At 41.6% G+C, this 22,631-nt stretch overlaps 1 protein-coding gene and 1 pseudogene across 1 annotated transcript in view; both read left to right on the top strand.

Moving 5' to 3' along the window:
* The window catches only part of KIF26B (kinesin family member 26B), a 315,882-nt gene that overhangs the window by 35,693 nt on the left and 257,558 nt on the right, over positions 1–22,631 (top strand). The window lies entirely within an intron of this gene.
* On the top strand, positions 10,525–10,683 carry LOC142761468 (U2 spliceosomal RNA; annotated as a pseudogene).

The following is a 22,631-nucleotide window of genomic DNA, read 5'->3' on the forward strand; positions in this document are numbered from 1 at the left end:
CACATATGCAGGCTTTCTCTTACTGAGATTGAGTGCTGCTGCTTTCTCTGTTTGAATATATATATATATATATATATATATATATATATATATATATATATATATATATATACTTAAAAGGTGACAACATATCCCGCATTGCTTTAACAATTCTCTAATATAATTGTCGGAAATACTTAAATAGGCCGTGGGTCTGTTGAGAATTTCAGATTCCCTGTGGTTGCGTTGCGGGTCCATTAGCAGACACTGGCTGATTTCTGATAGTATGGAATTGGCAGTCCTTTGTCGGACTAAAGGTTATATGGTGCGATGAATATCCAGTAAAAAACATTCCTCCCATTACATGACTATGGCCACTGACATTTACTTGTAATTATAGTAAGGTGGATTCTGTGGCTATCATGCCATTAGTAGATGCATTTCCTCTCTCAGATTGACTTTTTGTTTACTTAGGTAAATAAGCACATGTTAGCATTTGTTGACAGAATGACACAGGGTGTCATCATTCTGCCCCAAAACAGAATCCAATGTACATACTTGGGATTAAGGAATATTTGTTAGTTTGACCTTGCACTCCATTACCCACCATTGATGGCTTGGCTCACAGGGGTGTAATAAAACACTATAGGAGGACATCTAGCACCCTTCCCTTAACACTTATCCTGGACACACAGGCATGCTGCCCCTTCTTTTCCCGGTGTTGCACTAAGTGACCCGCAGTCTTGAAAGACAGCATGGAAAGCGATATTGTTTACGTTTCTCTTGTTTTGAGATGAAAGCCTTTGAACATAGTGAGCAGCTTTACAACAAATTATCGTCATTCCTTCTGGTAAATTCTTGGTTCTAAAAACACCTGGCAATGTAATGTTATTATCTTCATTTGTTGTCATCTTTCTCCATGCGGGAAAGATTCAGTAACATCTACCCTGAGCTAGTTCACTATGGGTCATTTACGACTGGGGATAGATATAGAGGCACACTATCTGCAGCCTTTGGAAAACATTCTTGTTTCATATTTTCTCAAATATTTCTAGACAGACTGAATAGATAGATAAGACCATCAATAATGCATTAAGTCTATAGTTCAACACACCTTGCTTTTCTATTAAATACGGAGCTGTTTTCAAGGGTTTTTCGTAGCTCGTGGCCTCCTAGTGTGTTTCCTGTACCTGTTCCTTGCATTCCATACCATCTTGGTCGAGCACTGTGCTGTGCCAAAGTCGTGTCGTGTTTTATTCCACGTCTGACCTGCTTCACCTCGTCTGACGTCTACCTGCTGCCTAGTCCTAGCCGAGCCTGCCCTGCTGCTGTATGAGCTGCCAAAGGTACCTATACGAACTATAGAAATTCACCTGCGCCCTGTTGGCCAACTGCCTTACCGCCAAGGCGGTACGGCCCAGTGGGTCCACAGACCCTTCGTGACATCAAGCCTTTAGATGGAATTCCACAATTTGATCATTATGTTGTGAGGGCTACCCATCAGTTAACCAGTGTAAGGATTAAAAATAGAACATTTCAATACCGTAACAAATATATAATTTTTATATTTGCTATATTTTTAATAGGCCTTTTTTAAGGCTCTGCTCCTTGTGACCTGTGTACACATTTATATACTACTTATATACAATTTTTGCGCAAGTAATTTTAGATTTGATGGTTAAAATTCATGGTGAACACAAGGTTCTACAAATATTGCCCAGTTAGTTTATTGATGGACCGAATATTGGGTTGTCATTTAGGGATTGTCATATTCTCCATATTTGCCCAAGCTTTGGTACATTACAAGATTCAATTATAATATGATTAGTATTGTAGCATTCACCAGTTTTTTTCTCTAGTTTCATGTGAATGTGAATCCCAAACTACACGTAATAATCAATGCAATATAATTCATTAAAATTTTTAATTATTCAAAATATTTGTAGGTATTCTAAGAGATGAAATGCAAAAGTATATAGTGATGAATAAGCGAATAACTGATAACCAGCATGCATTCATGAAAAGCAGGTTGTGCCTAACCAACATTCTCAGTTTCTATGAGGAGGTAAGTGCAAATCTGGATGTTGGTCATGTGACTGATGTAATATCTGGATTTTGCAAAAGCATTTGATACTGTACCACGCAACAGCTTTGCCCTAAGCTACAGCGATAGGGATTATGGGACAATCTATGCACGTAGGTAAAGAATTGGTTATGAGACAGAAAACAAAAAGTCGTTAGAATTTGTACTTACTCAAAATAGGCTAGTCAGTTGTGGGGTACCACAAGGATCGGTGTTAAGCCCAATTATTTTTAATGCACTTTTGGCTGCAGAAATAGTATTATTGCATATACATCAAATGGAATAAAACTGGGGATAACAGAATAAGAGCAGGACCTGGTTATTCTAGTTACAAATAAGTTAAGCAGCAGTACTCAATGTCAAGCAGCAGCTGGAAAAGCAAATTGGATTTTCAGGTGTATAAAAAGAGAGATAAAAACCCATGATTCCAATGTAATATTACCCCTCTATAAATCCCTTGTAAGGCCACTAAATATGGGATTCAGTTTTGGGCTCCACATTGTGAAACGGTAATAGGAGAGCTGGAGAGGGTTCAAAGGCGGGCGACTAGACTAATAAAAGAATGGGAGGTCTCTCTTACAATAGAAGACTAGAAAAATTAGGCTTGTTCAACTTGGAAAAGATGCCTTAGGCTGACAATACACTTTAGATAGCATTCGGCCAACAGCTATTCCTAACAACTCCCCCATACACATGCACACTTGGCTGCATCTCCTTACAAACAAAAGGATTGGGCATGTTGAAATTTCACAGCCCAATCCCTCTCTCCCCAAACATCTGCCATCAGGGGAGAATCGGGAGGCTGCCATACACATTAGATAATCGGTCGGGCCCGCCTAATGTGTATGGCCAGCTTTAGTGGTGATCTTATTAACATGTATAGTTACTACGAATGCACGATGCATCGAAACTTCGATACTATTTCGATACCGTGCATCCCCAAACGGTTCAATACCGTTATTTCATGTATTAAGTGCGTGCCGTCAGGATGATGTGATGCGGCCAGCGCTGCACTAATGATTGCCGGCAATGAAGACAGAACATGGTGGTGCACTGCAAAACACCCCCATGTTCTGTCCTCAGTGCCTACTCCGCCGCTCATTAGTGCAGCGTCGGCCGCATCACCTCATGCTGACCGCGCACGCACTTAATGTCAGGAGCGGGGCAATGGCTGGATTACACCGTCGCAGCCCCGCTCTATAATGGCGGAGATCAGAGAAACCTCTCATCTCCGCTGTTATTCTCCTGAATGCTGCGATCAAAGCTGACTTCAGCATTCAAGAGGAAAGTGAGAAGGGGAATGCCCCTTGGATGAAGATGGAAGAACTTTTTTTTTAGTTTTTTTTTAATTACTGTTGGCAAAGTATAGTTTTGGTATCGAAATCGCAATACTACACAAAGTATCAGTATCGAAGTCCAAATACTGGTATAGTGACATCCCTAATAGTTACATGTGTGGTCAATACAATGAACTAACATGTGATTTGTTCTTTCATAGGACCAGGGGACATTCATTGCGTTTCTGACATCACTATAGGAAAAGATTCTTTACAGTTAGAGCAGTCAGGAATTCCCTACCCCAAGAGGTAATAATGGCAGATACTATGTCAGTATTTAACCCGTTAGTGACCGGCCCATAGTCTTTTTACGTCGGTCACTAACGGGCCTTATTCCGATGCCATAGACTTTTTACGTTGCGGCATCGGAATAAGTAAACAGAGCAGGGAGCTGTCAAATCTCCCTGCTCTCAGCTGCCAGAGGCAGCTGAGGGCTGGGAGTGTCCCTGCTCTGCCGGGTGAGATCGACACCGATGAGACCGACACCCGGCGATACGACCGGGTGAGACCGATGAGACCGCCACCCGGCGATACGATCGCTGAGTGTCTGTGTCTCCAATGGCAGCCGGGGGTCTAATAAAGGCCCCCAGGTCTGCCAGTAATGAATGCCTGCTAGATCATGCCGCAGGCATGACCTAGCAGATGCCTGTCCGTTTTAAATGGACAGGCATAATACACTGCAATACAAAAGTATTGCAGTGTATTATAATAGCGATCAGAGGATCGCATAGTGAAGTCCCCTAGTGGGACTAGTAAAAAAGTTTAAAAAAAAGTTTAATAAAGTTAATAAAAAAAAAATGTGAAAAAAATATAAAAAACCCACTTTTCCCCCTTACAAACTGTGCTTTACTATTAAAAAACCAAAATACAGTTAAAAAGTTACACATATTTGGTATCGCCGCATCCATAACGACCCCGACTATAAATCTATTACATTACTTAACCCGCGCGGTGAATGTCGTATAAATTAAATAAAAAACTACGGAAAAATTGCTGTTTTCTGTGAATCCTGACTTTAAAAAAATGTGATTAAAAAGTGATCAAAAAGTCGCATCTACTCCAAAATGGTACCAATAAAAACTACAAGACTTCCCGCAAAAAAAAAGCCCTCATACAACTGCATCGGCGAAAAAATAAAAACGTTACGGCTCTTCAAATATGGAGGCACAAAAACAAATAATTTTGAAAAAAAAGCGTTTTTACAGTGTAAAAGTAGTAAAACATACAAAAACTATACAAATTTGGTATCGTTGCAATCGTAACAACCCGCTGAATAAACTTATTGTGTTATTTATACTACACGGTAAACGGCGTAGATTTAGGACGCAAAAAAGAGTGGTGACATTTCTGATTTTTTTTCTATCCCCCCCCAAAAAAAGTTAATAAAAGTTAATCAATAAATAATATGTCCCCCAAAATGGTGCTATTAAAAAAATACAACTTGTCCCGCAAAAAACAAGACCTTATACAGTTATGTCAAGGCAAAAATAAAAACGTTATAGCTCTTGGAATATGACGATTCAAAAACGTAAAAAATAGCCTGGTCATTAAAGGGAATGTGTTGCCAGAAAAACATGTTTTTTTTTTTTTAATTAAACATTTAGTGTGTAGGTGATTAAACATTGTTCAAATTTTTTTTATTTTTTTCACGAGTCAGGAAATATTATAAATTAGATTCTAATTTATAATATTTCCCATTGCTGGTCACTAGATGGAGCTATTCCCAAAATTGCAGCATTGCAAAATTTGGTAAAAAGCCCTCGCTCTAGTGAGCTCTCAGCATCCCTCCCTCCTTTATCCTGGCTAGTGCCGGGATAAACGAGGGGTTTGAACGGTCTATCCTCCTACACTGTGTGTCGCCATTTTTTGAGCTAACACACAGTGTAGTAGGTTTACATACAGTAGTAAACGTACACAAACACGAACATACATTGAAATCTCTTACCTGCTCCTGCCGCCGCGGCTCCCTCCGGCCCGTCCGCTCCGTCTGCTGCCGCTGGTCCAAGTGCACAAGTCCGGAAGCCGCGACCGGAAGTAGTAATCTTACTGTCCGGCCGCGACTTCCGGTCCACAGGAAAATGGCGCCGGACGGCGGCAATTTCAAATTGGACTGTGTGGGAGCGGCGCATGCGCAGTTCCCACACAGACGGCGTACACAGAAGTGGATGGGACGGGAGACGGGAGACTGTGGCTGCCGTATTCCATGTCTGTATGTGTAGTTAATCGACACATACAGAAATGGAACAAAAAATGGCAGCCCCCATAGGGAAGAAAAAGTGTAAAAATAAGAAAAAGTAAAACACAAACACACAAATAAATATAAACGTTTTTAATAAAGCACTAACATCTTTAACATATGAAAAAAAAAATTGTGATGACACTGTTCCTTTAAGGTCTAAAATAGGCTGTTCATTAAGGGGTTAAAAAAGGGTTAGATGTTTATTTACTGACAAATGGCATTGAGGGTTATAATTAATTAAGCAAAGAATGATGTGTATCTGGAGGGGTGTGCAGGTTTGAGGGTCTCTTTCTATAGAAATGTAATATGAGCGTGTAATTAATTGAGAAAGGTTGAACTTGATGGACCTGTGTTTTTTTTCCCCCCAAACTGTTACCCTTGCTGTGAATCTTATTAATGATCTGACAATGTAATAATGCTTACACAGGGATTATTGCACATCATTTTCTACATGAACTTAGGTTTCCCATTCATCTGCTGTATATTAAATCTCAGTAGACCTGTAAGGAACCATAAGTAAAGATAATTATGTGTGACGTGTGGAGGTGTATAATGATTTTATTCATAAATACTTGTATTTATAGTACTATAATAGGGGAAAATGTAGTGATTATCTTATAATTGCCCCTATTTTATGTCCCAGAATCCATCTTATTGCAGTGCCTGCAAGTCAGAACAGAGTTAATGAAATATATATGCCTGTTTGTATAGGAGAGATTTATGGCCATGTGTATACTTGGTCATTACCTTATTGTATGCAAGGCCCCAAAGGAAAACATAAACAGTGGTTCAGCGCTGAATATTAGCCATTTTCTGTCTCCAGTTTCAGCCATTATGTTTTACCGTAGAAAGCTTTTATTGTAGGTCAGGACAGCTCATAAAGAGGGACATGCAATTAAAAAGGCATTCAGCAGGAAGGGGGACAGTTCGCTGTCTGGGCAGGCTGAGGGTAGCTGAATGGCTGTCAGCTGGAAAGCCATAATGGAAGCCTTTATGGCTACTTTCTGTAGGAAGGGCAGTAAATGAACTAACAAAGGTACTTAGTTAATATGGGTCATATAAGTACTTCCTGTGTGAGCTATTTTTCTGATTAAAAAAGAACCCTGGAGGGGTTTGCAGGTTTGAGGGTCCCTTTCTGTCAAAATGTAATATGGACGTGGTTTCTAGGCTCGGCTATACCTGAGCTCTCTCAGCAACCCGCAGATGTGAGCCTGCACGCTTACACCGTAATTTGTATTACAACTGGGGGCAGGGATGGCAGCAGAGCGTAGCCCAGAAGGTTGGTATTATATTGATTTACTTGATGTTTCCAGCTCTCATTATAAATACTGTAGTAATATAATAAACCCCGGTTAATACTAAAATAGTGGAAATGATGTAATCTGGGAAACCAACATAAGGTAATAGTGGAATATAATGTTGATAGAAGAAAGAAAATATTTGTTAGGCATGTAATATTGACAGGATACAAACTTAAAGGACAATTATGTCAGCATCAGTAACTTAGTACTGGGAGCAGAAGCGCCATAAACATAATAATAATAAAAAAAAACAGCTTCAATTGGTTATAAAAGCACAAAATATACATTAGAATTGCATGTTTCCGTACTGTCAGAACATGAGGCATGTAAACCCTAGTTCAAGGAAAATATGCAAATATTTCTTGAAGTGTAAGTAGCAATATATATCATTGGCATGTATCTATTAATACTACATTATTGGCCTACGACATATATATATTTTTTATATATATGAAAAAAAAACAGCAATCTGTCCCATACATGAATGAGGTTTGTAAAAAAAAAAAAATATTGCACATGCTGCAGAAAAAAACTCATTCAGTTGCATGAGATCGATTTCTACTGTAGGTATTTTCTGCAATTAATCTGCCATGTGTCACCATTCATAGGTAACTGGGAATGAGACATTGTTGATCGGCGCTCGTTTCCTCCTGTCACACGGAGCTATGGATGGGGACCAGCGGTCGTTACTCCGATCGCTCGTCCCCATACATTATTATCATGTCAGGGAGATGTGCTGCCGACAACGATAATCTTTTACTTTTTTAAAACGATACGACCAGCAGATGATGATCGATTGCTCGTTCATCTGCTGATCGTTCTCCTGTTTACACAGGACTATTATCAGCAACGAGCGTTCTATGATAATGATAATCTGCCAGTGTAAAACTCCCTTTACGTTGTCATTGCCTTGATGGCACCACTGCTGTAATACTATGTCTGAAGGGAGCCACTAAGTAAGTTTAGCATAAATATCTCTGAAGGTGCTCCATAGGTCCCATTTGGTGCCTTCTAGGCATGAATGTACATGTTTACCCCACCCCCCTGCATTTCTACTGTGTTCATGTTTTTGTCTTTCAATAAAGACCTGTTTAAACTAAAGAACATACAATGCATTCGGAAAGTCTTCAGACCCCTTTAATTTTTTTTAATTTTTTTATGTTGAGGCCTTGTGCTAAAATAAAATAACAATTTCACGTTTTTCCCCATCATTCTGCACTCAATACCCCATAATGACAAAGGAAAAACAGAATGTTAGTAATCTTTGCTAATTTATTCAAAATTAAAAAACAAAAATATTACATTGACATAAGTATTCAGATCCTTTACTCAGTACTTAGTGGGAGCACCTTTGGCAGCGATAACAGCCTCCAGTCTTCTTGGGTATGATGCCACAAGGTTTGCACACCTGGATTTGGGGATTTTCTGCCATTCTTCTCTGCAGATCATCTCAAGCTCTGTCAGGTTGGATGGGGACCGTCGGTGGACAGCCATTTTCTGGTCTCTCCAGAGATGTTCGATTGGGTTCAAGTCAGGGCTCTGGCTGGGCCACTCAAGGACATTCACAGAGTTGCCCTAAGCCACTCCTGTGTTGTCTTGGCTGTGTGCTGAGGGTCATTGACTTGTTGGAAGGTGAACCTTCGGCCCAGTCTGAGGTCCAGAGCAGTCTGGATCAGGTTTTCATTAAGAATATCTCTGTACTTTGCACCAATCATCTTTCCCTCTACTCTGAACAGTCTCCCCGTCCCAACCGCTGAAAAAACACCCCCACAGTATGATGCTGCCACCACCATGCTTCACTGTAGGGATGGTATTGTGCAGGTGATGAGCAGTGCCTGGTTTCCTTCAGACGTGACGCTTAGAATTGAGGCCAAATAGTTAAATCTTGGTTTGATTAGACCACAGAATCTTCTTTCTCACAGTCTGACAGTCCTTTAGGCATTTTTTTGCAGACTCTAGGCGGGCTTTCCTGTGTTTTTTTTTACTGAGCAGAGGCTTCTTTCTGGCCACTTTGCCATAAAGCCCAGATTGGTGGAGTGCTGCAGTGATGGTTGACCTTCTGGGAGTTTCTCCCATCTGCACACAGGATCTTTGGAGCTCAGCCAGAGTGGCCATTGAGTTCTTGGTCACCTCTCTTACCAAGGCACTTCTCCCTCAAATACTTAGATTGGTGGAGCGGCCAGCTCGAGGAAGAGTCCTGGTTGTCGCAAACTACTTCCTTTTAAGAATTATGGGGGCCACTGCACTCTTGGAAACTTTCAGTGCAGCACAAGTATTTTTATACCCTTCTCCAGATCTGTGCCTCCATAAAATCCTGTTTTTGAGCTCTACAGGTAGTTCTTTCCTCTTCATGGCTTGGTTTTTGCTCTGATATGCATTGTCCTTATATTGACAGAGGTGTGTCTTTCCAAATTATGTCCAATCAAATGAATTTACCACAGTTGGACTCCAATCATGGTGTAGAAACTTTTCAAAAATGATCCAGAGAAATAGAAAGCCCCAACAGCTAAATTTCAAGTGTCATAGTAAAGGGTCTGAAAACTTATGTCCATGCGAAATTTGAGTTTTTCATTTGAAATAAATGTGAAAAAATTTCTAAAATTCTGTTTTCACTTTGTCATTAGAGGCTATTGAGTGCAGAATGATGGGGGAAACCTTTCAATTTTATTTTATTTTAGCACAAGGTCTCAACATAACAAAATGTGAAAAAAGTGAAAGGGTCTGAAGTCTTTCCGAATTCACTGTATGTATGTCATAGAGGGGAACCCCCCACTATGGACCCCCCATCTATAAGCCAGAATAAAGAGTAGCTCTGTAAGAACGGCTCCCGTTCTGGAAGACTCAAGCTGTCCATGGATTACATGAACGGCCATTCATCTGAATGGCCGCCATGATCAATTTGAAAGGGCTTATATAAAGTGTAGGTTTTTTTTAAATGAAAGTCTATTGCAGATCAACTACATTTGCATACGTTTGCACATGTGTTTAGATTCGTGTCTAGAAATAAAATATTTTAATAAATCTTCCCCTTAATAAAAAAAAAAAAAAAAAGAAGTATACTAGGAGATAGCCTTTGCAGAAAGACCTTTGTTTGACAAAACCTCAGAATTAGGGCTTTGTGAATGAGCCGTATATTTAGCGCCAAGGATCGCATCCTGTCCTGTGAGATCATCCATGGCTCAAAATATGTATGGCTCTTTATACAAAATACTTTACTCCTAGTTGAATATGCCTATGTATAAATGTGAAAGTATGACTTCCATAAGGGAATACATAAAATAAATGAACTCCCAACTCTATACCAGTCCTGAAAGAAGTGATTTATCCGCACAGACAAATTAGTGGCTTCTACAGCCATTTCAAAGTATGAATGATAAATGAGACATGTGGAAAGCCATTCGCAGTAGTTTCCGACATCTGAAATTGTTTCCCAGAATCCTCTGCCATACGCGGTAAAGTCACTTTCAATCCCACTTGTCTAGATATTGTCTCAGTATTATCTGATGTAATTTAGTTTGACTGAATTCCTTATGAATCTTCTGTATGCCCCCGTATGAAATCACAAGACATACAAAGTATCTGCCAATCGCTTCTCGGCTTTTTGGCTAAGATCATTTGTAGTATCTGTTTTTATCAGTGATCGAAAGGCCATTGTGCAGAATGGATATACACATGCTTCTAGTTCATAAGTACTTTGTGTATACCGGGGGATTAAAGGTCCCCCATAGATGAACAGCATCCTTCAGACCGAAGCAGATCCTGAGGTGCATGAGTGCCCCAAATCATGAGGTGCATTAAATCATGAGATGCATTAGTGCTCCACAAATGGTGATCCTGGGGTGCCTGAAATCACTGCAGATGGGACCCCACTGATTGATAGCAGAGTTGCACTCACCTTACTTTCACTCTTTATTGCGCACTCACTACTATTTCCCCAAGCCTTTTGGCTTAGCAAACATTTAGGAATTTTTATAATTCTGGTTTTCAGTTCAAGCCGGCATGACCCGAAATGCATCTTTATCTGTTTATTAATTCATTTATTCATTCATTCATTCATTCATTTAGATTTTGCTTTCACTGTGTGTTCACTATCCAAGTTTGCCACAAGGATTTCTCAGGGTGCATTGTCTTCATGCCTGTCCCTCCTGAAATTATAGGGGGGTTTGGTTCCTCACTCTCCTGCAACCCGGCTCCTAGATCTGGGGCAGCCAAACCTAGACTGTGAGCGTTTGGGTGGCAGCCTATTCATACGCCAGAACACAGATGGTTCTCCCTAAGTTTTGGTGACAGGAGACTATTTGTCAATGACCCTTTCAAGGCCTTCTGGCTCGGAGGGTTGGGTATAGGTCTGAGGACCTTCTATTTTGGAAACGGCTTGCAATGGACCACATCCTTGTGCACTTTTTTGCCTGGTGCGCTGCACTTTTTTTTAGCAGCACTTGGGTGACTAAAAGGATGTTCTCAGGCTATTAAAGGGGTATTCCACCCTTAAGAAATTGATGGCCTATCATCAGTCGGGGTCCAACTTCCTGCACTCCCGCCGATTAGCTGTTTTGAAGGGGCCGTAGCGCTCATATGAGTTCTGCTTCCTCTTCATTTCCTTTACTGCTTACACTGTAAATCGCTGACACACTTGTAGCCGTGGTTCACAGTATTACAGCTTTCTTCCATTGAAGCGTTCTTAGGACTGGAAAGCCCTAAAAAAAATAAGGGCCATACATTTCTATGGATGTTGAATAACATATCCGTACATCCAGATCTATAATACAACCGTGTGCATGAGGCTTAAGGGAAACAAACCTTTCCTGACTTGCGTATAGGTCTTGATCCTTCAGCATTTTTTTATATACTTCTGCTATGCATTTGTGCTGTGAGACCACCTTCCAGCCTTTTGTTCTTGATTGGATTGATGCATCTGATTACTCACTGGCACAATGGTCAGTATTGCTGCATTAATGTACGAAGGGCATACAATTAAATCTCTTTAGGGTGGTAAAAAAGCATGCATCAAGGTGCGACAAGGACATGGACAGCGAGTGAAACCACATCCTCCATTAACAGGAGTGTTCATTGATTTTACAGGGCTGTTTAGTACATCAGCAAAATATAAATAAAGTATAATGCTCATGTTTTATTTTCAGTTGTTATACCTGTGTAGGATTACTAGTGGAGTGGACATTCTACACCTGAAATCCCCATGCGCTTAATCTTACACCGGATTCATGTTTTGCGTGCGCAAAAGGTATATAACAGCTCCGTGTGTGAGCAGCATATGATGCGTGGCTGCATGATATTCGCGCAGCCGCCATCATTATGACACTCTGTTTGTATGTTTGTGTGTTTGTGGTGCTTTTCTGTTTTCATTCATAGTTTTTACTGCTGTTGCGCGAATCACGCGCGTCACATGGAAGTACTTCCGTGGGCTGCGTGTGACTTTCACGCACCCATTGACTTCAAAGATAGGACATGTCGTGAGTTTTACGCAGCGGCCATACGCTGCGTGAAAATCACTGACAGTCTGAACGGCCCCATAGACTAACATAGGTCCGTGCGACGCGCGTGAAAATCACGCGCGTAGCACGGACGTATTACACGTTCGTCTGAATAAGCCCTCAAAGTTAGGATCAATGGGTTAGGACAAGTGATCCTCCATTCTGTAGCTTTATTGATTGCAGACAATATTTTGTTGGACTTTTGTAATTTGATTTCTAAGAGAACTCTCGGAGGCACGACAATGCCTCCCATTCTGACAATAGCTGTGCTTTGCTAGAAAAGGAAATCATAAAGTAAAATAAATGGGTTGAGTCAGAGCCAATACGTATAGGCCAAGTACTCAATTGGCTTTCTATTGGCAGTGTCTGTCATGGAGGTGAGCTCTCTGGGGAGATTAACTCCAGAAGACTCACAGCTAATCAAGGAAGCGGCATGACCCCCTCGATCTGGAACACTGATAAAACAAATATGTTCTTACACTCAGGCAGACGTCACCATTAAATCACTGACATGTAGAGACTTTCTCGTGCACAGGACTAATGTGTACATACAGGATTTCGACAATCATGCTTGTACAGAGAGTGATACTACATAAGCAGAAGAAATCATTAGGGGATTCTTGAAGGTAAAGAAGATCTCACTACAAGGGCTTCTCATTATGAACATTTCCAATCTAAAATAAAAAGGTAAAATATAATGAGGGAGAGTTATTTAAAAAAAAAAAAAAAGAAAGAAAAGTGGAGGAGTCGCCCATAGCAATTAATCAGGGCTTTGTTCTCACTTTCCAACCTACACTGGAACAATGCCAGCGGGTATCGATTGGTCACTGTGGACAAACCTACTGTTTTCAATTGCATTCTTTTTTATAACATTCCACCAATGTTCTGTGTTAACCTTTTATTTTAGCTGCGTTCCTTTGGTCACGTTCACACCTGGCCTATTTGGTTCAGATTTTCGGTTACGCACCAAGATGTGCAACCAAGTCTACTGTCTAAAATACCACATTCACACGCAGCGAAACAAATCCACATGCAGCATGCTCTATTCTATTGCAGATTTCATCTCCTCCACGGGATAATCTACATATTCATCGCTGTCAATCAGTAAACAATGAGAGATTTACTGCAGATTTACTTTGAAATTTCAAATACTTTTTGTACAGTTTGCTTAGAAATTCTCCTCCAATGACCACAAATTGTGGCTGTATTCAGCATATGACGACTAAGTCACTCTTAGAAACAGATGAACGGAAAGACAAACGGAAAGTATAGTTTCCGTTTGCAATACCATTGATTTCAATGGTATATTTTTGGTTTCAGTTTGCGTCCGTTCCGTTAGCTTTCCGTTTTTTTTTAACGGAAACAATAGCGTAGTGTACTGAAATGGAAACCTAGCAGAATGGACGCAAACTGAAACCACAAAAATACCAATGAAACCAATGGTATTGCAAACTAAAACTATACTTTCCGTTTGTCTTTCCATTCATCTGTTCCTCTGATGGAACAGATGAACGGAAAGCCCAAACGGAGGGCAAACGCTGATGTGAACAGGCCTTTAGATGACAAAAGAGAATGAGTGACTTATGCCTCATGCACACGACCGGTCTGCCACTGGGGCCGTTTTTAACGGCATCCGAGTGGCACCCGATAGGCTTCACAGACCCATTCACTTTAGCGGGTGAATCGGGTCCGTGAAATATGGTCCGAGTCTTTTATCCGAGGAAAGATAGAACATGTCCTATCTTTCCTCGGATCACTGACAGGACTCGGACCGCGACACACGGTCGTGTGCAAGAGGCGTGTAGTGACATTCTGAATGATATTTTCACCAGCACCTTTGGTTTATTGAAATTCCACCCCGGTATTCCTGATACTGCATCCACAAACCCCATCAAAACCTGCCCACGAACACTGATATAAACATAACTTCTTATATGTTCTAGCAGTTTCCCAATTCTGGCAATCTGTAAGTGTCACTCTGGATAACCTTTACTGGCAAAATACTTCTGTGATGTTGGAACAGCAAAATGCTGGCCCACAGCCAGATGCAGACCTGTTAATTATACTGATTTTTACACTTACTTTTGGCTGTCTACTACTATGCTTGATGCCAAAATCAACTTCTATAAAAAGCGAACAAAGTGAGAAAAAAAGTGGAGGTTCAATATACATAAACAGAAGAAAAAGAAAACATTTGTGTTGGGACAAGAAGATATAAAAAAAATGACAATATCAAGGACATTCATTTTCCAAATTAATCACGATTTCTGGTTTAACGTATATACTCTCTGGGCGCACAATATAATCCTATTATGTTACGTGAAGGTTTCTTGTATTTGCTTAGTAACTGAATATTATTGTATTTTATTATATCAACAAAATCATAATTGTACAGTAGCATAGCTGAATAAAATAGGGGCGCCATGAAAGCAGATTCATCAAAGTTGGGCATGAATAATAGGAGTATATGCAATAACTGTTACATGTAAAGATGGTAATTTATATTAAGAAATGTTTTTTTTGCTTTTACTGCAATAACATCGTTGCAAACATTATGATTTCTAACACCAGTTAACTAGGAAATTGTTATAGTATGCAAAATAGGTAACCTGGTGGCTTCAAAAAATATATGACTGTTGTCAAATACAATAGGTGAGGAATTGGGTTGTCTCTTCTTTTAAATGTTAAGCATTAAACATTTATTGCCTCTTCCCTTGTATAGTGCAGCAAGATGGTTGTCATAATTGATCTATTAATTATACATGAATCAGGACTAAACTGGGTTGCCATTATTATATGTTTGTTTTTGATATATCTATAAATAATTGCCAGGAAAATATGGTTTAAGAAGAAAGCTTTATCCTAATATGATCACCATGGTTGTTTCATGTTGTAGAGTACTAGGTTACCAGAAGGAGAAATAAGACGGACAACCCTGCTGCATAATTACCTTAAATGGACACTAACTGGTCAAACAACTTATCTAATCTACCAGCTAATCTAACAGTATACTTGATATATATCAACTTTGTAATTTAATTACTATCAAAATTTTGTTGTTTTATCAATGCAAATTCTGTGGAAATCGAAGGCCCTTTTACATCGGCCGATATTCTTCCGGTGCAGCGATCGCCGATCAACGAGACATCGTTGATCGGCGCTCGTTTGCTCCGGTCACACGGAGCTATGGATGGGGACGAGCCGTCGTTACTCCAATCGCTCGTCCCCATATATTATTTTCATGTCGGCAGTGCGTCTCTCTGTTTACATAGGGAGATTTGCTGCCGACAACGATAAACTTTTACTTTGATAAAACGATACGACCAGCAGATGATCAAGCATTTGCTTGTTCATCTGCTGATCGTTCCCCTGTTTACACAGAGCAATTAATCGCAACGAGCGTTATATTAACGCTCGTCTGCCCGATAATCGTCCTATGTAAAACCCCCTTTACTGCCACTAGGTGTCTCCCTTCCTGTAATCTTCTTTCCACCCCCTGTACTCAAGTAAAATCCGTCCCTAGTTACAAAGCACAGGAGACAGAGTGCAGGAAGTGTGTGCGTGTGTGTGTGGGGGGGGGGGGTGTCTCGTTACTGCCTGCCTATAGTAGCCTATGGGGATGGGGAACAGGGAGAGTGAGAGACACATACGTTGCCCATAGAAGTGTATGGAGAGGGGAGGGGGGACAGGATGAGGGAGCATGAGCAAATAATATGGCTGCACTTTCTGTTGTCACTTTAGCCAATATCTGTGTCACAAGAAAATAAGAAAAATTGCTATAAGTATGTAAAAGAAACATAATGACCAAACTTTGGCTGTCACTCTAACTTCAGATTTACTTGTCCATGGCCTTTTGGGTAGAAATTCTCTCTAAATTCTTACCACATAAGTATTTTTCTCCACTGTACTTTTTTTTACTCCAACACAGACCACAAGTAACATTTCACCATTGAATATGGACTGTATGTTTGTTGTAGCTGCTGCTTTATAGTTCATGTACATACTTATCTTAGATCTTATGTCCATGTCACGCATGTCACGCGAGTGCTGGCCTTTATACATAAACATGTTAGTGATTACGTCCAATATGTCAATCACCTGGAGCAGATTGGCCAGAATAGCTAGTAAAAGTTAGCGCAATACCTCAAATAGCTCTTGTGTATATTATAGTTTAAATAATTCAACCCGAAGCATATAAACTGCAAAATGTTTTCTTCCTTGGAACCGCGAATTAAGTGCACGTCTGGACATTGTCTGTTAACGCATGGGTAGGTTGAAGTTGAATGTCGTCTGTCACCTGACCACATTAAAGTTAAAAGAGAATAGCACATGTCCAGGTAACAGTGTTCAATGAGAGCAAAATGCTTTGAAGAGAGGAAGTGTCGAAGTTCTGTTCGGCTCATGCAGGAGCCTTTTAAGCAGTCTGATCATGTACATCCCTCCGCTTACATAATACACTGCTTTAAATTCTAACTTGTCACAGGCTTGATTTAACTATAGGGGGATCTCATACGCCAGTTTTAATCCAAGGTGTGCTGGAATAAAATACGCCCAATATTTTAACCCCTTCCCGCTGCAGCCACCTTTGACCTTCCTGACAGAGCCTCATTTTTCAAATCTGACATGTGTCACTTTATGTGGTAATAACTTTGGAATTCATCTAGGGGTGTAGTGAGCATTTTGACCCCACAGGTGTTTCTTAGAATTGAAAATTAAAAATACTATTTTTTTCCAATAAGATGTTGTTTTAGCTAAAAAAATAAATTAAAAATAAATTTCCCAAAAGAAATAAAGGAGACAAAGCCCCCAATTACTTTTAAAGCATCTTCTCCAGAGTACGGCAATACCCCATATGTGGTCATAAACTGCTGTTTGGGCACGCGGCAGGACTCAGAAGGAAAGGCGCGCCATTTGGCTTTTGGAGCGCAGATTTTGCTGGCTTGGTTTCTTGGCACCAAGTTGCTTTTGCAAAGCCCCAAAGGTACCAGTGCAGTGGAAACTCAACATATGTTTGATTCCTCCCCTACTGGTCCCCTAATATTAGGGCCTCTTGAAACAGGAGAAATGTTCCCTTCGGGCCTGCACAACTGCATACTTTTTCTTTCCTAGGAGCCTTAACTTTATTTTTTCATAGAAGTAGTGGTATGAGGGCTGTTTTTTTGCGGGACGAGCTGTAGTTTTTATTGGTACCATTTTGGAGTACATGCGACTTTTTGATCACTTTTTATCAATTTTTATCCCATGTTTTGGAAAGCAAGGTGACCAAAAAAACATAAATTCTGGCATTGTTTTTTTAGGGTTTTTTTTTTTGTTTTTTCCTTGCAGGATAAATAACATAATATTTTTATCGTTCAGGCCGTTACGGACGTGACGATACCAATTATGTATGGTTTATTTTCTTTTTTCATTAATAAAGGGCTCGGCGGGTCCTAGGAGGCTAAAGTACTCGACAGACCGGGAGGCTAGTGTTAGGCCTCCGGTTGCCATTGCAGCCATCGGCACCCCCGCGATCGTGTCGCTGGGTTACCGATTGGCTACAAACCCCTTAAATGCAGAAGTCGCTTTTGAACAATGCATTTAAGGGGTGCATGGCAGGGGTCGGAGCTCACTTCGGTCCCCGTAATTACAGCAGGGTGTCAGCACACACATTAGTATTGTGTATAACATTAGTATTGCAGTATATCGTGCAAGCGATCTAACGATCGCTGGTTGAAGTCCCCTAGGGGGACTAATAAAAAAAGTAAAGATGAGTTAAATAAAGTTTTGTGTAAAAAAAAAAAAAAAAAAATTAAAAGTAAAAAAAAAAAAACCTTTTCCCGTTTTCCCCCTAGAGCATAGTAAAAAAATAAGTAAATAAACATAATTGGTATCGCCGCGTCCGTAAAAGTCTGAAATATTACAAGTGATCAAACCGTCGCATGTACACCAAAATGGTATTATAAAAAACTACAGCTTATCCCGCAAAAAATAAGCCCTCACACCACTTAATTGACGGAAAAATAAAAAAGTTATGTCTCTCGGAAATAAATTTTACACTTAGGTTATTACTTGTAAAATTTAGAAAAAACTATATATATTTGGTATCGCCGTAATCGTATTGACCCACAGAATAAAGTTAACATGTTGTTTTAATTGCACAGTGAATTCCGTAAAAACGGCGCACAAAAAACCATGGAGGAATCCCTGTTTTTTTTCATTTTCTACCCCACAAATAACTTTTTTCCCGTTTCCTAGTACATTGTATGGCAAAATAAATGGTGCTACGAAAAACTACAACTCGTTCCACAAAAATCAAGCCCTCATAGTACTATATCGATGGAAAAATAAAGACATTACGACTTTCGGAAGGTGGGGATGAAAAAACAAAAATGAAAATCTAAAAAAGGGCTGCTACGGGAAGGGGTTAAATCAAACAGTCTACAGCAGGGGTCAGCAACCTGTGGCAGCGGTGCTACAGCCGGCATGTGGGGCATGGTTTGCTGGCAAGCTTCCCTCTCCTGGTGTCCAGCACTGTTGTGTGCTTGGCGGCGCTGAACACCGCAAGAGAGCGGTGCTCCATTATGCGCCTGGTGGTGCTGATCACCAGGAGAGAGCAGTGCTTTGTCGCTGCTGAACACTTGTCAAGCACACAATGCAGCCAGTGGCGTAACTACCACCGTAGCAGCCGTAGCGACTGCTACGGGGCCCGCGGCATGAGGGGGCCGTGTCCCCCGCCGGCACGGGCCCCCACCATGGCCGGAGGCTCCGCTAGCAGCCGCTGGGCTGCTACAGCGGGACGCCACTGAACACTACGGCAGAGCAGGGAGGTATCTCCCCGCTCTGCCATTAAACAAAAGACATGTATCCCCTATCCACAGGACAGGGGATACATGTGTGATCGCTGGCATTGATAGGGAGAATGGGGGACTGAAAGTCCCCATAAGTTCTCCATCACAAACCTCGGACTTCCGGGGTCTGTGTCGGCAGCTCCGTAGAAATGAATGGAGCGCCGGTCGCTCTTGTGCGCATGCGTGACCAGCGCTCCTTTTATTTTTATTGAGCTGCCGACACAGACGCCGGAAGTCAGAGGTTGGTCATGGAGAACTTCGGGGGACTTTCAGTCCCCCGTTCTCTCTATCGCTGCCAGCGATCACACATGTATCCCCTATCCTGTGGATAGGGGATGCATGTTATTTGTAGGACACACTATAGGTCGCATTTTTTTGGGGGGGGCTGTATGGCGTTCCTTGCAGAGGGGGGGGGGCTGTATGGCGTTCCCTGCAAGGGGGGGGCGCTGTATGGCGTTCCCTGCAGGGGGGGGGCGCTGTATGGCGTTCCCTACAGGGGGGGTGCTGTATGGCGTTCCCTACAGGGGGGGTGCTGTATGGCGTTCCCTACAGGGGGGCGCTGTATGGTGTTCCCTACAGGGGGGGCGCTGTATGGCGTTCCCTACAGGGGGGGCTGTATGGCGTTCCCTACAGTGGGGGCTGTATGGCGTTCTCTACAGTGGGGGCTGTATGGCGTTAGCGCCATACAGCCCCCTCTGTAGATAACGCCATACAGTCCCCCTGTAGATAACGCCATACAGTCCCCCCTGTAGATAATGCCATACAGTCCCCCCTGTAGATAACGCCACACAGTCCCCCCTGTAGATAACGCCACACAGTCCCCCTGTAGATAACGCCATACAGTCCCCCTGTAGATAACGCCATACAGTCCCCCTGTAGATAACGCCACACAGTCCCCCCTGTAGATAACGCCACACAGTCCCCCCTGTAGATAACGCCACACAGTCCCCCCCGTAGATAACGCCACACAGTCCCCCCTGTAGATAACGCCATACAGTCCCCCTCTGTAGATAACGCCATACAGTCTACAGGGGGGCGCTGTATGGCGTTATCTACAGGGGGGCGCTGTATGGCGTTATCTACAGGGGGGACTGTATGGCGTTATCTACAGGGGGACTGTATGGCGTTATCTACAGGGGGACTGTATGGCGTTATCTACAGGGGGACTGTGTGGCGTTATTTACAGGGGGGCTGTAAAAAAGGCACTATCTACAAGGGGGGGTTGTGTGACACCCAGGGGAGGGGGGGCCCCAGTCAAAAGTTTGCTATGGGGCCCAGTCTTTCCTAGTTACGCCCCTGAATGCAGCACTGCTCTTTCTCCTGCTGTTCAGCGTCGGCAAGCACATAATGAAGCATTGCTCTCTTCTGGTGATCAGCGCCATAAGGACGGAGTTTAGTAACCGCTCTGTAGAGAAAAAAAGTTAGCAAAGTTGGCATCTTTTTCTTATGTGCACCCCCCCCCCCAAGCTGGTGTTCAGTAGCTGCGGTTTCTCCTATGTGCACCCCCCAAATCTTGTGTTCAATAGCTTCGGTCTCTCCTTTGTGCAGACCCCCCAAGCTGGTGTTCAGTAGGCTTCTTCAACAGTGTTCAGTGCCCCCAAGCTGATATTCAGTAGTCGCTGTGTCTCCTGTGTGCAGTTCCCCCTAACTGGTGTTCAGTAGCCGCGGTCTCATCTATGTGCACCCGCCCAGCTGGTGTTTAGTAGCCGTGATCTCTCTTATGTGCACCCCTCCAGCTAGCGTTTAGTAGCTACGGTCCGTCCTTTGTGCAGTTCCCCCCAGCTGGTGTTCAGTAGCATCGTATACACCAAAGATGGATCATCTCTGCAAAGAAAGTCAGGGAGAAGGGTTACTCTGGAATGTAAAATTAATTAACTGATTTATTGATTTATGTCACGTATCTTATATGACTTTCATAACTTTCATGTTTGCATGGCACACTGAGTATGTCATCATTGATTTATTTATTTTTTCATGGAATGCCATAGAAAAAAGGTTGCCTACCCCTCTTCTACAGGTAATTCATTCATTAGGGCAAAAAGATCCCTCAATTTTAAATTGGGATGTCCTGGCAATTTTGTTATTCAATTATTTATGTTGTATATTTTTATTTTCTACTCATCACCTTTGTTAAAGGGGTATTCTGGTTTCGGCAAATAAATACTATTTTTCATATTTTGAAAAGTTATACAATTTTCCAGTATACTTTCTGTATCAATTTCTCATGGTTTTCAAACTCTCTGCTTGCAATTATTCCATAATTGTATACTCCCTGGAGCTAAACATCTTGTGACGGACACACAGGTGCATGACTGGTTACATGAAACAGCTCTGATAACTGTACTGTAAGTGCACACATAGTGGATTTGTCACAGATTTAATTTTTTCCCCGCCACAGTTACAGTACAATGCATGTGGACGGCTTTTCAAATAACATTACTGTAATCAGTCCTACACCGGTGTGTCCATCACATGACCAGGGAAGATTGTCCACGACAAGTAAACAAGATCTTGAAAATTGTGATACTAAGGGTATGTTCACACGCCATATGTACCCTGATTTTCAAAACATTTTTGATGTTTGCAAGCATATTTTGAAGTGTTTTTTTAGGCGTATTTTTCTAAGCGTATTTTGGAGTGTCAATGGAAAATCAGCTGCAAAAACACCTTAAGAAGTGACATGCCACTTTGTTTTACGAGGCATATTTTTACGAGGCATTTCATGAATTCAGCAGCGTAAAATACGCCTCATATGAACTACACAGTGTATTTAACATTGAAATCAATATGAAACTTTCTCAAGCGTATTTCAAGTGTATTTTTGAGCGTAATACCAGCATTTTAAGTCCACACGTAGCGTAAACACTGCAGATTTTCCGCAATGGATTTCATTGCGTAAAATCTGCAACGTAATACAGTAGCAGCAGAGTTGATGAGATTTGAACAAATTTCATCCAGACACTGCGTAAAAAATCAGCATAAAAAATCAGCATAAAAATGTTCATAAATTGAACTGCGGTGCGGTTTTTTAATCCGCATCATGTCAATTTATTCTTTCAGAAACAATGCTCTACTGTTGCAGGTTTTAAAACCCGCAACAAAGAGCCGTGTGTTACGACTTTTTCAAATATCACTACTCAGAAAAAAAAAGCTTATACTTACCCCTGTCTCTATAGTGATGGCGATGCATCCCTCTATTCTCCGTCCAGGACGGCCTCCTGGGATGTTTCATCCCATGTATCTGCTGTAGCCAATTACATCCTGCCGCGGTCAAATGAATGAAACGTCAACCCAGGAGGCCGCGCTGCACGGACAACAAAGGGACGCGTCGGCATGACTAATGAGACCGTGGTAAGTATAAGCTTCTTTTTGT

The sequence above is a fragment of the Rhinoderma darwinii genome, chromosome 4, assembly GCF_050947455.1.
Source record: "Rhinoderma darwinii isolate aRhiDar2 chromosome 4, aRhiDar2.hap1, whole genome shotgun sequence".
Lineage (NCBI taxonomy): Eukaryota > Metazoa > Chordata > Amphibia > Anura > Rhinodermatidae > Rhinoderma > Rhinoderma darwinii.